Source organism: Misgurnus anguillicaudatus, chromosome 2, assembly GCF_027580225.2.
Source record: "Misgurnus anguillicaudatus chromosome 2, ASM2758022v2, whole genome shotgun sequence".
In the NCBI taxonomy this organism is placed as follows: domain Eukaryota; kingdom Metazoa; phylum Chordata; class Actinopteri; order Cypriniformes; family Cobitidae; genus Misgurnus; species Misgurnus anguillicaudatus.
Window position 1 is genome coordinate 51,314,416 of NC_073338.2, and position 19,412 is coordinate 51,333,827.

At 37.2% G+C, this 19,412-nt stretch overlaps 1 protein-coding gene and 1 long non-coding RNA gene across 8 annotated transcripts in view; one reads left to right on the top strand and one right to left on the bottom strand.

Annotated features, from left to right (window-relative positions):
• Positions 1 to 19,412, bottom strand: part of LOC141351142 (receptor-type tyrosine-protein phosphatase S-like) — a 126,804-nt gene that overhangs the window by 84,686 nt on the left and 22,706 nt on the right. The gene's annotated exons all lie outside the window — the stretch shown is intronic.
• On the top strand, positions 7,652 to 8,797 carry LOC141351156 (uncharacterized). Its single transcript, XR_012359378.1, has 2 exons — positions 7,652 to 8,088; positions 8,185 to 8,797. It is a non-coding gene; the product is annotated as an uncharacterized lncRNA (long non-coding RNA).

Genomic DNA, 19,412 nt, shown 5'->3' on the forward strand with positions numbered 1-19,412 from the left:
CCACTGGAGGGAAACGTAATCAGCGATGCACTTTTGTGTCTTTAAACGCTATTTATTGAGGGTCGACGGCTTATAAAAACTTATTTCTGGGTTTATTGGCTTATTAGCTGTACATCCTGTCACACAGCAGCTTTTAGGCATTATTCTGTTTTTTGTTATAAGCCAGAAATGACAAGGAGGCGGACTCTCGCAATACAAGTCAATGGAGTGTTTCCCCCCCGGTGGGTGTGGTTTTCAAATTAGCATAACTGCGCTCTGTCTCTATGAAGGGCGAATTGATATTTGTTTCCAAAGATCATGAGAAACAGAGTCAAGTATATTCAAAGACAATGGATATAAGAAGATTGAGCACTGCTATAGGAAGACACTCAACACTCAATATGGCCACTCTGGTGACAGAAGTCCCGCCTTCCAGTTTAAACAACCAATCATCTATTGATAAAGAATGATGGTTCTCTGTGGGAGGGGCTCTGTCAGTCAAATAAAGGTGTTTTAGCACAGTTTGAGCTTAAAATACAAAAGATGTGCTACAGTTAATGTAAGGTTAAATTGTTGGTCAGAAATATGTTGTTTAAAGGCATAGTTCGGCCAAAAAATATAATAAACCCATGATTTACTCACCTGAGATGCATGTCCATCATTTTTCAGACAATCACATGTTTTTTTTTTAAATGTCTGAGCTCTTCCAATTTTTATAGTGTATGAATATGGGGTCCACCTCCTCCAAGCCCAAAAGATTGTGCATCCATCCCTCACAAAAGTAATCAAAACAGCTCCAAAGGTAATAAACAAATGCCTTTTGCAGTTTTGTCTTAGAAATATCCATATTTAAAACTTTACAAACGAAAATAACTAGCTTCCAGTTAGACTGCCATCTTAGACACAATTACCCTCAGAAGGCCTTAGTTTATCCCCCTGGAGCTGTTTGGATGACTTTTGTGTAGGATGAATGCACAATCTTTGGGCCTGGAGCCGGTGGACCCCATATTCATACATAATAAAAATTAGAAGAGCTAGAAAAAAAACATGATAAAAAATGATGGACATTTGCATCTCAGATGGCTTAAGGGTGAGTAAATCATAAGTTTATTATCATTTTTGGCCAAACTAACCATTTAATTGTGATTTTAGCAAGTGACTATATGGATATCTTTCCTCATTCAAGTAGAAAGGACATTAGTCTTGCATGACTGAATACTGCCTGAAGGCTTTGCAAACATGGCCGTTTAGTGGCGAGACTTCCCTAAAAGGTCTTTGGTATGTCCATAATTTTATAGCACACATCTCCTAGGACTTTTTTTCCATAGCCACAGCAAATTCTGCTGCTTATGCTATCTGTATTATGTTATGCTATCTGTCCATTTTTCTGTGTTTTTCACTGCTTCTATTAATGTAAAGCTGCTTTGAAACAATTTCCAACTGTGAAAAGTGCTTTATAAATAAAACTGAATTATACATTGTCCCAATCCTCAAACTATTGTGGTAATTTTTATAATGTTGTTCATTGAATACCTTTTCTCTTGATATAAAATGAAATAATTTGACAAAAGTGTTCTTTAACGCAGAGTCAAACCACAGCAGGCTAAAACTGAAAGTAGTCCAGAGCTGAAATTTGCTTCGCTGTCTTCCTCTCTCACATGCTGAAAATCTAACCGTCCCCCAGACAAAGCATCAATCTCACAGCATAAGAGAGCTTGAGTCAGACGCTGACTGCTGGTAAATGTACTGAGCTTTCTGTTGGATACTTTGGCAGGTTCCAAGGGGACAGATGGTGCTACACTGCATACATGAAACACGCCGGAAAACAAAGCTGACAAAACACACCATACTGTAGATGGAAAGAGAAGAACGTAGGCAGGTGAAAGATTTAAATTTAGTGACTGAACCCTTGTCAATGGATAATGCACGTTTTTGTTTTACAGGTTTTGGTGAAATTTTAGCAGCATTTCATTTGTTATCAATGTTAAATATGCAGTAGAAAGTAAAACTGTATTTTTAGGCATAGATGAATAATAAGAGTTGTGTACATGGTAATGACATATCTTGAGCCTCAAACACAATTGTTTCTTCCTTCTTATGTAAACCTTCTGCATGCAAAACAACACTGGAAAACAGACCAATCTCAATATAACACCATGACGTTACAGTCGAGATGTATACCACAGCATTAAATTAAACATTAAATTAATTACAATGTTGTTACAATGATAAAAACAAAGTTGTGACTGGTGAGATAGCGCTATATGCTAGTTAATGCTATATGCTAGCGTTTAGGCTAAAGTGCTAATATTGACGTTACAGTTACCCTTTACAGGTCCGTACTGAAAAAACACAAACTTACCCCTCAGAAACATCCATTAACAATCTCCTAACAATTAATTATTCCTCAAAATCTTCATTTTCATCTAATGCAGACTTAAACAAGATCTGTTTACACACACACAGAGCTACTGAAGGAGCTGCTCTGTGAAACAGCCAATCAGAGCAGAGTTCAATATTATTATTATTTATGACCCTTCCAAATAAGGTAATAACAACCATTTTCATTATAGAGAGAAATCCTAGGGTTGGACAACTCTAAAACTGTTTTTGGATAATTTTTGCACTTAATAAAGTTACATACCTTCTGTTTAGATGTCAGAGAACAATTTAACATACTGTATCAATGCATTTTTTGGCACCTTTTATATGCATTATATATATATATACCTTGCCATCTAGACATCAGCATCAGCTGAACAGTTCTGGAAAATAAGTTTCCTATTGGATGCATGTGTACACAAGCATGACTTTTAAAACAACAATCATAAGCCTCTTATTTAAAGAATGATCAAATAATTCTAGCTTTAGACAGATCTATAGACTGAATATCACAGCATCATGAGGTAAGACTATCTGATATCGTGCTGAATCTCCTAAAGCATAAAACATCATGCAGGTGGATGAACACACTCCTGATTCAGCACCAAACCTGCAGAAACGCAGGACTGTAAAAAAACATTAAATCTAATGCTATGAGTGATTATATTTTATTACCACGGTCATGTAGTACAATTACACATAAATAACATAATCATGCCCACTGGCCTGTAAACTATGGGTCAGATTTACTAACAGCTTGCACAAGGGCAAACGCCTCCTTTGCTGTTTAAAACTACTGTTAGGAAGACACGCAGTAAAAAATTAAAGCTGAAAAGGCGTGGACACAGAGTTTCCCTTTCAGGCGCTAAAATTATGGGAGAAGAAATTCAATGAATCACGCACTGCAAAATATAAAAGTAATCTCTCTCTCTCTCTCTCTCTCTCTCTCTCTCTCTCTCTCTCTCTCTCTCTCAGGTTTGGGGAGTAAAGCTTGGAGTATAGTTTAATATATATATTAAACTATACTCCAAGCTTTACTCCCCAAACCTGTGCGTAACATACCATAAAACGCTTTTCACATCCTCAGCGGGTAAAAATGCCTATATGCAATTCAAATGTTAAGTTTTAATAAATTGTTCTTACATTTTTAAGTTTAATGTATTTATTTGATTTCACATGCCTTTGATTAAAAATAGTTTAACCATTAACTCTTTCCCCGCCATGACAAGTTTTTACTAGGGGTGTAACGGTACGCAAAAATCACGGTTCGGTGCGAACCCCGGTTTTGAAGCCACGGTTCGGTTCATTTTCGGTACAGTAAGGGAGAAATGCAAACATTAAACTGCAGGTTGTTTATTACTATAAACTTTTTTTTACAATTTGTTTACACTTTTTTAAACACTTTTTATTAAAATATAACATATAAAATATATATAAAATGAAAAAATAATAAATAAAATACTACTGCAAAGTTCTTTTTTACATTATTTTATAACAGAAGGTAACTCTTTTCTTAACCTTCTCTTAAACTTTTTCTACTAAAACCTTGAACTAACAAATTCAATTCCTGAATACATTTATGAACAATTAGCCTACATTTTTGCCACCAAAAATGTTCTGTTTTGATTTATTTTGGATTGTTTAACTCACAGTATTGAATTGGCTATGTACCATCGCTGTATAGAAATAATATTACTGCTCTATGTGTAACTGCATAACAAGCAACATGATGATATACTTATTATACACTCATTTTGAGATTAGTGAGCTGCATACATAGCCATCTTTGATCTTTTGCATGTTTCTCCTAATCTTTGCTTGTGTCATCAATGTAAGCTGTGACTTTACTTACGAACCCCTCCGCAGCTGAGTAACAGCTGAGTAAGCCCGGGTTACAGCTCTTCCGTGTCCCGACCAGCTGATCGCATTGTGACAATGATATGATTGACATGATGTACAGATGAAAAATCTGATCACGCATTCCTTATTCTTGCTGTCACAGAAAGCGCGTCTCATGAATGCGTAGCAACGAAAGACGTGCATCCTCTCACGCACTTTTGAAAGAACAAAGCAGCGCGTTGACACGCGTTTAACCTGCGCTTTTAGATACGACACGTAAACGTTTACATCAATAATCAAACGGATATACAACTAAGTAAATAAAAATCTTTCTGCGGGCCGAATTATGTTATATGTTTGACAGAAGACTGCGCTGAACGCGGAGAGACTTCCGCCACTTAATATGTTCGTGCGGAAACGCACGTATTATGTTCCGCACAGGCGCACACAAAATGCATTCGGCCTTTCGGTGCACGTGTGCACCGTGCCGAAAGCCCTGAACCGAAACGGTCCGGTTCGAATACACATACCGTTACACCCCTAGTTTTTACAGCAATCCATATTTCTGCTATTATCCAGTAGGTGATGCTCTAACCCAACTTATAAAACACTGAAGCATCCGATGATTCAAAAACAGTAAAAACTCTGTATATGTTTTGATCATCGCTCTATATCTGATCTCTAAAAAAAACTCCTTTACAAAAAAGTAATTATTTCAGCTTTTGGAAGAAATCTACCCATATTTAAGAGATGATAAAAACTGAAGAAATGAAGATAGGATGAAACGTTTTATTTCTTTTTTGTTTGTTTGTTTGAAAGCAGACGGTCTGTTCTTTCATTTAAAGGTGCAGTGTGTAAATTTTAGCAGCATCTAGCGGTGAGGTTGCGAATTGCAACCAACGGCTTAGTCCACTGCTCATCCCTTGCTTTAGAGAAGCTATGGTAGCTGCCACCAGACAAACACGTCATCGTCGGAGACAACTTACTAAAAATATTGTCTGTTAAGGGCTTCTGGCGGCACAAAATGGCGACTTCCATGTAAGGGGACCCTCTGTGTAATGTAGATAAAAACGTCTCATTCTAAGGTAATAAACACATAACGGTTCATTATTAAAGGTCTTTATACACCCCTGATCATATAGTTTTTTTTGCATTTCTGTCAAGGGATCCTTCTAAAAATTACACACTGCACCTTTAATATATTGTATGTATGTTTATATATTAATAAAATAACATTTTCTAAATAACATTAATAAAATAACAATAACATTTAATAATTTGTAAATATAAGGCCAGATATGTTATTAAAAGACATTTAAATAAATTTTTTGTGTAATATTAAACTGTACCTGTCAAATGATTTGCAGCCGTGTGTTATTAGTTTTGACTGAGTGGTAGTTATTTGAAAAGAACTAACCTTGGAATGTTGTGGCTAGCCAATCAGAATCAAGCATTCCAGAGTGCTGTGTAATAATGTTAATAGCCCCCCCCCAAAAAAAAAAAAACCACTAGGTATGTCAAAGTACAGAAATATTATTAGGTTAAAAGTCCAAATTACTAAGCTGGCCGAGCTGAAGAGAAAGACATTGATCACTGTGTCACACATTACAGAGCCCTGCAGCCCAGAGGATTCATTAGGGGTCAAGCCCAGAATGGGCGAAGACCCCTATTGTATCCGTTAGTTTTCTTTTTATAATAATAATTATTATTATTCCTCCGCCATTGCGGTCTATGGCAGCCCATAGAACCGTACGTAGGAAAGTTATGAAATTTGGCACACTGATAAAGGACACTCCAATGTGTCCCCATAGCAAATTTGGAGTCTCTATCTCTAACCCGCTAGCGCCACCAACAGTCCAAAGTTGCACTTATGTTCTTGCTTATAACTTCTGATCCGTAAGTCCTAGAAACAAAATTCTTGCTTCATCTGATTCCTTGGCTCAAGACGATTCGACTGGACCCTATGACGTCATTTTCCGTCATGAAAATTTTCCCGCCATTTTGAATTATTCGTAAAACCTACTTTTGCGAACTCGTCCTAGAGCTTTTGCCCGATTTCCACGAAAATCGGTATGTAGCATCTACAGACCGTCACGGCAAAAAGTTATGGAATTCATTTCAATTCGTCAATCCGTTCCCGTAAACCGCGTCAACGAATTTTATGTAGAGCGCAAAAAAACGGATTTGAGGATGTATCTTCGGCAAACTTAAGCCTATTGACACGATACTTGGTACTTGTGATGCCAGTCAGGAACTACGGGTGCTTGCAGAGTTTCGTCACAGCGCCACCTAGTGGTCAGACTTATGTTTTACACGCCTATAACTTTGGCTCCCATTGACGTATTTCCACGGGACTTGTTTCTTTGGAGTTCTGAATTGTTGCCGAGTCCAACGATACCAAACATGCCAGAATTCGCCTTACGGTTAACCCTGCGCAGCAAAATAGCGGTTAAAAAACACGCGCAAATATCTCCGCGAGCGTTATTCCGATCGACTCGAAAACACCATAGGAAGAAACTAACCTTACCTTCTGAACAAAAAGTTCTATTGGCATTATATTAAAATTTTCATCAGAAATGGCCGAAAATTGCAAAAAACGAAAAATTACCTTTAAATTTTGTGTTTTTTACACATAAGTGGTTGTAACTTCGTAACGAAAAGAGATTTTTTCACCAGATTTGATACGCTGATGTATGACCACAGTCTGAGGCTACACAAAAAAAAATTGCATGCTTCCACCACTAGTTGGCCTTATAATTGAACAAAACCTGTGAAATCAAGCAACTGTATGGTCATACAACTGTTTCTTCACTAAACTAAAGTGTATAGTCATAAACTAGCTAGATCTAACATAATCATGACCTGAGGTTGCATGCACAATTTTGTCATTGCGCCACCTACTGGTTTTGAATTAGAATATGATATTTTTGCCTAAAACTACTGCAACAACACATCTAAAACCATGAGTCAACATGGATTATTCCTTTCATGGCTTTGACTTTAATCACTGGTGGTAGCCAATTCACTCCCTAGCAACCATTGAGAATGCCTTATCAACCGTTTTTGCAAAAGCTATATCTCTGCATCAGAACATCGTAGAGACACAGGGATGGTCTCTTTTGACTAATTAAACTTGTTGTAACACAATGTTTTACCACTGCAAACACCACTCACATGTCCTTCAGTGCTCTAATGTTCCATGATTGTCAATAACAGAAGGACGATTGCAGTAGACAAGAACTTAGATTATTTTTGTTGGTAACTTTTTTGTTTTTTCATCTAAAATTATTAGGTTTGTACGGTGGCCATGAGGTGCAATTTTATTTACAAGATTTAAAACAAATTTACAAGTTTTTTAACAAATTTACAAGTTTTTTTTAACAAATTAAAAAAAAATTTAATAAATGTACAAGTTTTTCAACAAATTTACAATGAGTGAACACATTTACAAGTTTAACAAATTTACAAGTGTTTAAACAAATTTACAATGAGTAAATAAATGTACAAGTTTTTTAAACAAATTTACAATGAGCAAACAAAATTACAAGTTTTTTTTAACATATTTACAATAAGTAAACAAATGTACAAGTTTTTTTTAACAAATTTACAAAAGTGTTTAAACAAATTTACAATGAGCGAACAAAATTACATGTTGTAAAACAAATTTACGTTTATTACGGAAAGGGTAGGTACAATACGCTGACGTCACGCATCCGAGACTCCGGTCACGTGGGAAGAAACCCGGAAGTATCGCCGTGAATCACATGAGAGTTGCAAATGCGATGTTGTGTATTAGGCTGTACATCATATTAACGTAAAGAGAGTGATAATATATATCCTTTCATCTATTACCGAGTGACTCAAAGGGATATTGGACCTTATTTTCAGGTAAGTGAAATAGCTTTAGTTAGCTAACGCTAGCTTTCCAAGTTGCACACGTTTCGGATGGCAGTTATCAAAATAATTCACTGACTTTCTCATTAGATTACAGACAACACGAGAGGGTGCTCCAAACTTTTTAATCAGGACTGCATTGTTTGTTCGCTCCCGGGGTTACATAGACTGAAACGGGGAAGCGTGACGAGTTTGTTTACATGGTGCTGTAAACTCCAACTACAGGAGGACACTTCAGAGGAATCACAGGGATAACATGGTGTGATTTTTTTTGTCAAAACCAGAACTGACTTCCGAATCCACCTGGAACGCATTTACTTTGATGGAGACAAATGGAAGTCAGTAAAAATTAAGTTGGACTTGTTTTTTTTAACTAATGGCTGCCCAACAGCTTATAAAGCCAGGAACAACACACACACACACACACTTCTAACAAACATGTTACGCACACATTAGAGACGTGTTAAGTAAATAACTGTACATTATTAGAACAACTATTTTACATTAAAGAAACTGCATTTCACTCATTGTTCAAAATATAGTTTTATTTATAAATGAAGTATGAAAAAAAATATATATGTACATTTTTAGAACCAATCATATTTACATTAAAAGCCAATGGGTACTAATACACTTTTTTACACAGGGCCATGTAGTTTAGATTTTTTTTCCCTTAATAATAAAAGCCTTCATTTAAAAACTGCATGATGTGTTGTGTTATCTTCTTTGACTAATATTTAAATTTGTTTGATGATCTGAAACATAAAAGTGTGACAAATCTCCAATAACATGAGAAATCTGGATGGGGCTAACAGTTTTTCACACCACTGTTTATAAATTTGTTCCAATGTATATTTTCTATCTACTGTACAAATTGTAATAGTAAAGCAAAGTAAAAACATTTAAATGAAAAAAGTCTGTTTTTGGGATTAAAGGAATTTTTCACCCAATATATAGATGCATTTGCTTTTTCATTGGAACAGATTTGGAGAAATTCAGCATTACATTGCTTACAATTGGATCCTCTGCAGTGAATGGGTGCCGTGAGAATGAGAGTCCAAACTTTACACCTCTTGTGAAGTGAAAAGATGTTTGGACATTAGCCCATGTTATGCATATTCGACTGACTGTTGCCTTGGACAGATTAAAAGTCCTGTGTTTTTAAACTATGATTGTGTTTATGGTGTGCAATATAGCGTGTGTTCATGTTTTGTGTGTAAAAAAACAGTATTTTTCAGACAATTTACTAATCTCTATACTGCTGTTTTCACTGTCCTAAAATCGGGCTGATTTCTTCCTTGTTCTATGAAGTCCCTCCTTCAGAAATATATATCGAGTTTTGATTGTGTAGTAGTTCGTTTAGTGTGTTGTGATTTAACAGCAACTTAGCTTAGCAGAGCCATTTGAGCTTTGCCTGCGACTGACGTATTCCTGTGGGTGAGAGTTAGTAAAAAAAACTCTTCTTTGAATGTCATTCAATCGGGAAGTAGAGGGCTGTAGTCCAAACCGTCCGTTTGCTGTATGCTTTAAAAGGGAAATTCTATTAAAGAAAATATATCGCTTGGCATTGAATTTTGAGCTTTATAATTTACAGGTATTATTTATGCTCTAACAGCAACATTACACACTAACTAAAGTTTAAAAAATGGGATCAGGAAAAACGGGACCTTTAAACCTTACAGCTAAATCTGCGGAAAGAAGCCCCTGCCTCATACAGCAGAGAAACAAGAAAAACTGATCCAGGACACAAATGTTGCGAGCATGATGTTGTGCTCTTCCATAATAGGAGATGTTTCCAGGTAATCATGGTCTTGCAATGCCCCCAAACCACTGTTAGATCTGTGTATTGAGAAAGAGGAGAAAATTGCATGTAAAAAAAGAAAGATCAAGGAGGTCATAAGATTTATTTACATGTTTTAATTTTCATCAATGAATTGCTTAATTTTTTTCTCACTCTTCTCTTGTGTTCTGATCAGGAAACAAATGGTGGTCCTCCTCTTCTTCCTTTAGTGTTTCAACATCACAGACACTGGAAATTAACATAATCATGATTTCAGTCTTGGCTATCTATCTATCTATCTATCTATCTGACATAAATGTAAGTTTGCTTAGGCAACATTCGAGTATTTGTAATATGATAAAACATTACAGTACTATCACATTTAGAGAGGATTAAATGAAAATATAATTCATAGTATAAATTTTGGTAATTTTAACAAATCGTCTCATTACATAAAATCTTAATCTTTTAAAGATTATTCAGATTATATCATCGAACAAGTTAACGCACCCCTGATTCCTCTGAAGTGTCCTCCTGGGTTGAAGTTTACAGCACCATGTAAACAAACTCGTCACGCTTCCCCGTTTCAGTCTATGTAACCCCGGGAGCGAACAAACAATGCAGTCCTGATTAAAAAGTTTGGAGCACCCTCTCGTGTCGTTTGTAATCTAATGAGAAAGTCAGTGAATTATTTTGATAACTGCCATCCGAAACGTGTGCAACTTGGAAAGCTAGCGTTAGCTAACTAAAGCTATTTCACTTACCTGAAAATAAGGTCCAATATCCCTTTGAGTCACTCGGTAATAGATGAAAGGATATATATTATCACTCTCTTTACGTTAATATGATGTACAGCCTAATACACAACATCGCATTTGCAGCTCTCATGTGATTCACGGCGATACTTCCGGGTTTCTTCCCACGTGACCGGAGTCCCGGATGCGTGACGTCAGCGTATTGTACCTACCCCTTCCGTAATAAACGTAAATTTGTTTTACAACATGTAATTTTGTTAACTCATTGTAAATTTGTTGAAAAACTTGTACATTTATTTAAAAACTTGTAAATTTGTTTAAAAAAAAAACTTGTAAATTTGTTAAAAAAAACTTGTAAATTTGTTAAAAAACTTGTAAATTTGTTAAAAAAAACTTGTAAATTTGTTTTAAATCTTGTAAATAAAATTGCACCACAGGGCCACCGTAGGTTTACCTAGGTTCTTCAATCTGCTTATCCGATCTCAATTTTACATACTTTTGTGCCCTTTTCGGCTTGACCCCGGCATTGCTGCTTGCAGCTATATTGGCAATTGTTTCTGTTAGTAAATTTTTCTTCTTCCGCCATTGCGGTCTATGGCAGCCCATAGAACAGTACGTAGGAAAGTTATGAAATTTGGCACACTGATAGAGGACAGTCCAAATAATATCCATAGCAATTTTGGAGTCTCTATCTCAAACCCGCTAGCGCCACCAACAGTCCAAAGTTGCACTTACGTTTTTGCTTATAACTTCTGATCCGTAAGTCCTAGAAACGAAATTCTTGTTTCTTCTGATTCCTTGGCTCAAGACGATTCGATTAGACTATATGACGTCATATTCCATCATGAAAATTTTTCCGCCATTTTAAATTATTCGTAAAACCTACTTTTGCGAACTCGTCCTAGAGTTTTTACCCGATTGCCACGAAAATCGGTATGCAGCATCTAGAGACACTCATGGCAAAAAGTTATCAAAAGAATTTCGATACAGCAATCCGTTGTCATATACGAACTTAACGAATTTTACGTAGAGCTCAAAATAACAGATTTTAGCCTGTATCTTCGTTAAACTTAGGACTATTGACACGACACTTGGTACTTGTGATGCCAGTCAGGAACTGAGGGTGCATGCACAGTTTCTTTGCAGCGCCACCTAGTGGCCAGACAAATGTTTTATACGCCTATAACTTTGGCTGTGAGCAACTTTTTTCACGGGACTTATTTTCTTGGAGTTATGAATAGTTGCCGAGTCCAACGATACCAAACATGCCAGATTTCGCCTTACGGTTAACCCTGCGCAGCAAAATAGCGCTTAAAAAAACATGCGTGAATATCTCCGCGAGCGTTATTCCGATCGACTCGAAAACACCATAGGAAGAAACTAACCTTACCTTCTGAACAAAAAGTTCTATTGGCATTATATTAAAATTTCTATCAGAAATGGCCGAAAATTGCAAAAAACGAAAAATTACCTTTAAATTTGGGGTTTTTACACATAAATGGTTGTAACTTCGTAACGAAAAGAGATTTTTTCACCAGATTTGATACGCTGATGTATTGGATCATTCTGAGGCCACCCCAAAAAAATTGTATGCTTTCACCACTAGATGGCCTTATAATTGAACAAAACCTTTGAAATCAAGCCACCCTATGGTCATACAACTGTTTCTTCACTAAACTAAAGTGTATAGACATAAAACTAGCTAGATGTAACACAATCATGACCTGATGTTACATGCACAATTTTGTCATTGCGCCACCTAGTGGTTTTGAGATAGAAATATGGTATTTTTGCCTAAAACAACTGCAATAACACATCTAAAACCATGAGTCATCATGGATTATTCCTTTCATGGCTTTGACTATGATCACTGGTGGTTGCAAATTCACTCCCTAGCAACCATTGAGAATACCTTATTAACCGTTTTTGCAAAAGCTATATCTCTGCATCAGAACATTGTAGAGACACGGGGATGGTCTCTTTTGACTAATTAAACTTGTTATAACATGATGTGACCCATGTTTTGCCACTGAAAACACCACTCGCATGTCCTTCAGTGCTCTAATGTTCCATGATTGTCAATAACAGAAGGACGATTGCAGTAGACAAGAACTTAGATTATTTTTGTGGATAACTTTTTTGTTTTTTCATCTAAAATTATTAGGTTTACTTAGGTTCTTCAATCTGCTTATCCAATCTCAATTTTACATCCTTTTGTGCCCTTTTCGGCTTGACCCCGGCATTGCTGCTTGCAGCTATATTTTTATTATTATTATTAGTTATTCTTCTTCCGCCATTGCGGTCTATGGCAGCCCATAGAACCGTACGTAGGAAAGTTATGAAATTTGGCACACTGATAAACGACAGTCCAATGTGTCCCCACAGCAAATTTGGAGTCTCTATATCTAACCCACTAGCGCCACCAACAGTCCAAAATTGCACTTATGTTTTTGCCTATAACTTCTGACCCGTACGTCCTAGAAATTAAATTCTTGTTTCCTCTGATTCCTTGGCTCAAGACGATTCGATTGGACCCTATGACGTCATTTTCCGTCATGAAAATTTTCCCGCCATTTTTAAATATTCATAAAACCTACTTTTGCGAACTCGTCCTAGAGCTTTTGCCGGATTGCCTTGAAAATCGGTATGCACCATCTAGAGACACTCAAGGCAAAAAGTTATTAAAAGAATTTTGATAAACCAATCCGTTGTCGTATAGCGCGTCAACAAATTTTACGTAGAGCTCAAAAAAACGGATTTGAGGCTGTATCTTCGCCAAACTTAAGCCTATTGACACGATACTTTGTATTTGTGATGCCAGTCAGGAACTAAGGGTGCATGCAGAGTTTCGTCACAGCGCCACCTAGTGGTCAGACTTATGTTTTACATGCCTATAACTTTGGCTCCGATTGACATATTTTCACAGGACTTGTTTCCTTTGAGTTCTAAATAGTTGCCGAGTCCAACGATACCAAACATACCCGAATTCGCCTTACGGTTAACCCTGCGCAGCAAAATAGCACTTAAGAAACACGCGTAAATATCTCCGCAAACGTTTTTCCGATCGACTCGAAAACACCATAGGAAGAAACTAACCTTACCTTCTGAACAAAAAGTTCTATTGGCGTTATATTAAAATTTTCATCAGAAATGGCCGAAAATTGCAAAAAACAAAAAATTACCTTCAAATTTTGTGTTTTTTACACATAAATGGTTGTAACTTTGTAACGAAAAGAGATTTTTTCACCAGATTTGATACGATGATGCATGAGCACATTCTGAGGCCACACAAAAAAAATTGTATGCTTGCACCACTAGATGGCCTTATAATTGAACAAAACCTTTGATAACAAGCCAGCCCTATGGTCATACAACTGTTTCTTAACTAAACTAAAGTGTATAGTCATAAAACTAGCTAGATGTAACACAATCATGACCTGATGTTGCATGCACAATTTTTTCATTGCGCCACCTACTGGTTTTGAGATGGAATATGGTATTTTTGCCTAAAAACTACTGCAACAACACATCTAAAACCATGAGTCATCATGGATTATTCCTTTCATGGCTTTGACTATAATCACTGGTGGTTGCCAATTTACTCCCTAGCAACCATTGAGAATACCTTATCAACCGTTTTTGCAAAAGCTATATCTCTGCATCAGAACATCGTAGAGACATGGGGATGGTCTCTTTTGACTAATTAAACTTGTTGTAACATGATGTGACCACTGCAAACACCACTCACATGTCCTTCAGTGTTCTAATGTTCCATGATTGTCAATAACAGAAGGACGATTGCAGTAGACAAGAACTTAGATTAATTTTGTTGATAACTTTTTTGTTTTTTCATCTAAAATTATTAGATTTACCTAGGTTCTTCAATCTGCTTATCCAATCTCAATTTTACATCCTTTTGTGCCCTTTTCGGCTTGACCCCGGCATTGCTGCTTGCAGCTATATTTTTATTATTAGGGGTCAAGCCCCGAAGGGGCGTAGAACCCTATTGTTATTGTTAGTTTTCTTATTATTATTATTATTATATATTATTCTTCTTCTTGTTCTTCCGCCATTAAAGTCAATGGCAGCCCATAGAACCGTACATAGGAAAGTTATGAAATTTGGCACACATGTAGAGGACGGTCTTAGAAGTTACTATAGCAACATTGGTGTGTCTGACTCAAACCCTCTAGCGCCACCAACAGTCCAAAAATCCACTTATGTTCATGCTCATAACTTCTGACCCGTGAGTCCTAGAAACTAAATTCCTGTTTCTTCTGAATCCTTGGCTCATGATGATTCAATTGCATACGTTGATGTCATTTGTGTCATGCAAATCTTTCCGCCATTTTGATTTTTCCGTAAAACCTACTTTTTCGAACTCCTCCTAGACCGTCCGTCCGATTTGCATGTCCTTTGGTATATAGCATCTAGAGACACCCCAGACAAAAAGTTATCAAAAGCTTTTTGATAGAACAATGCGTTCTCGTATAAATTGACAACATATATGGCGGCGAGCACGCCAAAACGGACGTGAGGCCATATCTTCGCAAAACTTTATTGTATCGACACGAAACTTGGTATATGTCATTACAGTCATGACCTGAGGGTGCCTGCAACGTTTCGTCACAGCGCCACCTAGTGGTCACGAGATTTAAAAAATGCATATTTTCGCTTATAACTACTTCAAACTTGAGTCTAAAATCATGAAGGTGGTCTTGTTAGATTCCTTGAGGCATGCCGAGTCAAACGATACCAAACGGTTTTCGGTCGGCCATTTTGGGTGTCGGCCATTTTGAATTTTCTCATTAAGTTCAGTATTTCACAAACCGAATGGCGTATGGTTACGAAATTTGGCATGGTTCATGGGTGACATGTTCTGAGCGCACCTATAAATCTTTAGGACGGCGCCACCTAGTGGTCAGGATATGTAAATAAATTGTTTAAAATCTTTATATCATTTGATTAAATTGCCACACTGACATAAGACTTCACTCTATTGATTCCTTGGCTCATGCCGAGTCCGACTGTACCAAATATGTCTGAGTCAAACGTACTTCCTGTCGGCCATTTTGAATTATATTGAACACCTACTTTTTCGAACTCCTCCTAGAGCGCTCGTGTGATTGGCTTGATTTTTGGTATGCATCATCTAGAGACACTCTAGACAAAAAGTTATCAAAAGCTTTTCGGTAGACCTATTCGTTGTCGTATAACGCATCAAAGAATGTGAGGGCGAGCACGCCAAAATGTGTTTGAGCCTGTATCTTCGCAAAACGTTTGCGTATTAATATGAGACTTGGTATATGTCATAACAGTGATGACCTGAGGGTGCATGCACCATTTCGTCACACTGCCCCCTACTGGTCACGAGATATAAAATATGTCTATTTTTGCTTATAACTACTGCAAACCTGAATGTAAAATTATGAGACTAGTTTTGTTAGATTTCGTGAGGCATGCCGAGTCAAACGATACCAAATGGTTTTGGTCGGCCATTTTGTGTGTCGGACATTTTGAATTTTTTCTTTAAATTCAAGTATTTCAGAAACGCAATTGCGTATTGTTATGAAACTTGGTATGGTTCATCAGCAACATGTTCTGGGAGGACTTGTAAACTTTTCGGCGCCCCCTAGTGGTCAAGAGATTTGAAGCTATATCTCTTCATCTCTTTATCGTATATACATCAAATTTGGTGGGTGTCATCACAATCAAGACCTGAGTCACAATTTATTGTTTGGTCAGTGCCCCCTAGTGGTCAAGTCATTTAAGGCTATATTTCCGTATCGCTTTATTGTATTTACACTAAATTTGGTATGTGTCATCACAGTCATGACCTGAGGTACCATCTATTGTTTCGGCACAGCGCCACCTAGTGGTCTCAAGATACGAAAAAATTATTTTTTTCCTACAACTAATGCAAACTTAGATCTTAAATCATGACAGTCATCACGTATGAATCATTTTTTGCCATGTTTGGCTTGACCCCGGTATCGCTGCTTGCAGCTATATTTATTATTAGTTATTCTTCTTCCGCCATTGCGGTCTATGGCAGCCCATAGAACCGTACGTAGGAAAGTTATGAAATTTGGCACACTGATAAAGGACAGTCCAATGTGTCCCCACAGCAAATTTGGAGTCTCTATCTCTAACCCGCTAGCGCCACCAACAGTCCAAAGTTGCACTTACGTTTTTGCTTATAACTTCTGATCCGTAAGTCCTAGAAACGAAATTCTTGTTTCCTCTGATTCCTTGGCTCAAGACGATTCGATTAGACTCTATGACGTCATTTTCCGTCATGAAAATTTTTCCGCCATTTTGAATTATTCGTAAAACCTACTTTTGCGAACTCGTCCTAGAGTTTTTACCCGATTGCCACGAAAATCGGTATGCAGCATCTAGAGACACTCAAGGCAAAAAGTTATTAAAAGAATTTCGATAAACCAATCCGTTGTCGTATAGCGCGTCAACGAATTTTACATAGAGCGCAAAAAAACAGGTTTAAGTGTGTATCTTCGCCAATCTTATGTCTATTGATGCCACACTTGGTAGTTGTGATGCCAGTGAGGATCTGAGGGGGCATGCAGAGTTTCATCACAGCGCCACCTAGTGGTCATACTTATGCTTTACATGCCTATAACTTTGGCTCTGATCGGTGTTCTTTCACGGGACAATTTTCGCTGAAGTCCTGAATAGTTGCCGAGTCCAACGATACCAAACATGCCAGAATTCGCCTTACAATTAACCCTGCGCAGCAAAATAGCGCTTAAAAAACACGTGTGAATATCTCCGTGAGCGTTTTTCCAATCGACTCGAAAACACCATAGGAAGAAACTAACCTTACCTTCTGAACAAAAAGTTCTATTGGCGTTATATTAAAATTTCCATCAGAAATGGCCGAAAATTGCAAAAAACGAAAAATTACCTTTAAATTTGGTGTTTTTTTACACATAAATGGTAATAACTTCGTAAAGCAAAGAGATTTTTTCACCATATTTGATACGCTGATGTACGACCACAGTCTGAGGCTACACAAAAAAAAAATTGTATGCTTGAACCACTAGTTGGCCTTATAATTGAACAAAACCTTTGAAATCAAGCCACCCTATGGTCATACAACTGTTTCTTCACTAAACTAAAGTGTATAGTCATAAAACTACCTAGATGTAACACAGTTATGACCTGAGGTTGCATGCACAACTTTGTCATTGTGCCACCTAGTGGTTTTGAGATAGAAATATGGTATTTTTGACTAAAACTACTCCAACAGGACATCTAAAATCTTGGGCCATAATGTATTATTCCTTTCATGGCTTGGAGATCATTGGTGCATGCCAATTAACTCATTAGCAAACAATTAGGATACCTTATCAACCCTTTTTACAAGAACTATATCTCTGCATCAGAACATCGTAGAGACATGGAGGTGGTCTCTTTTGACTCATTAACACCACTGTAACATTTTGTGAGCTGAGAATTGCCACTGCAAGCACCACTCACATTTTCTTCAGTGTTCTAGTTGTCAATGCTCCTCGAGAAGAGAGGGAGAGATTACACTGAATGAAAACACAGCTTTTTTGCTGATAACTTTTATATTATTTAGTCTGAAATCAAGAGATTTTCTTAGGTTCTTTAAACTGCTCATCCGAATTCAACTTTACTTTCTTCTGTGCCCTTTTTGGCTTGACCCCGGCATTGCTGCTTGCAGCTATATTTATTAGTTATTCTTCTTCCGCCATTGCGGTCTATGGCAGCCCATAGAACCGTACGTAGGAAAGTTATGAAATTTGGCACACTGATAAAGGACACTCCAGTGTGTCCCCACAGCAAATTTGGAGTCTCTATGTCTAACCCGCTAGCGCCACCAACAGTCCAAAGTTGCACTTATGTTTTTGCTTATAACTTCTGGTCCGCATGTCCTAGAAACACAATTCTCATTTCCTCTGATTCCTTGGCTCAAGACGATTCGAAAGGACCCTATGACATAATTTTCCGTCATGAAAATTTTTCCACTATTTTGAATTATTCGTAAAACCTACTTTTTCGAACTCGTCCTAGAGCTTTTGTCCGATTGCCACGAAAATCGGCACATAGCATCTAGAGACACTCATGGCAAAAAGTTATCAAAAGAATTTCAATACACCAATCCGTTGTCGTATACCGCCTTAACAAATTTTACATAGAGTGCAAAAAAACTGATTTTAGGCTGTATCTTCGTCAAACTTAGGCCTATTGACATGACACTTGGTACTTGTGATGCCAGTCAGGAACTGAGGGTGCATGCACAGTTTCGTTGCAGCGCCACCTAGTGGTCAGATTAATGTATTACACGCCTATAACTTTGGCTGCGGTCAATGTATTGTCACGCGACTTGTTTCCTTGGAGTTTTGAATAGTTGCCGAGTCCAACGATACCAAACATGCCAGATTTCGCCTTACGGTTAACCATTTGCGGCAAAACAGCACTTAAAAAACACGCGTGAATACCTCCGCGGGCGTTTTTCCGATCGACTCGAAAACACCATAGGAAGAAACTAACCTTACCTTCTGAACAAAAAGTTCTATTGGCATTATATTAAAATTTTCATCAGAAATGGCCGAAAATTGCAAAAAACGAAAAATTACCTTCAAATTTTGTGTTTTTTACACATAAATGGTTGTAACTTCGTAACAAAAAGAGATTTTTTCACCAGATTTGATACGCTGATGCATGAGCACATTCTGAGTCTACACAAAAAAAATTGTATGCTTTCACCACTAGATGGCCTTATAATTGAACAAAAC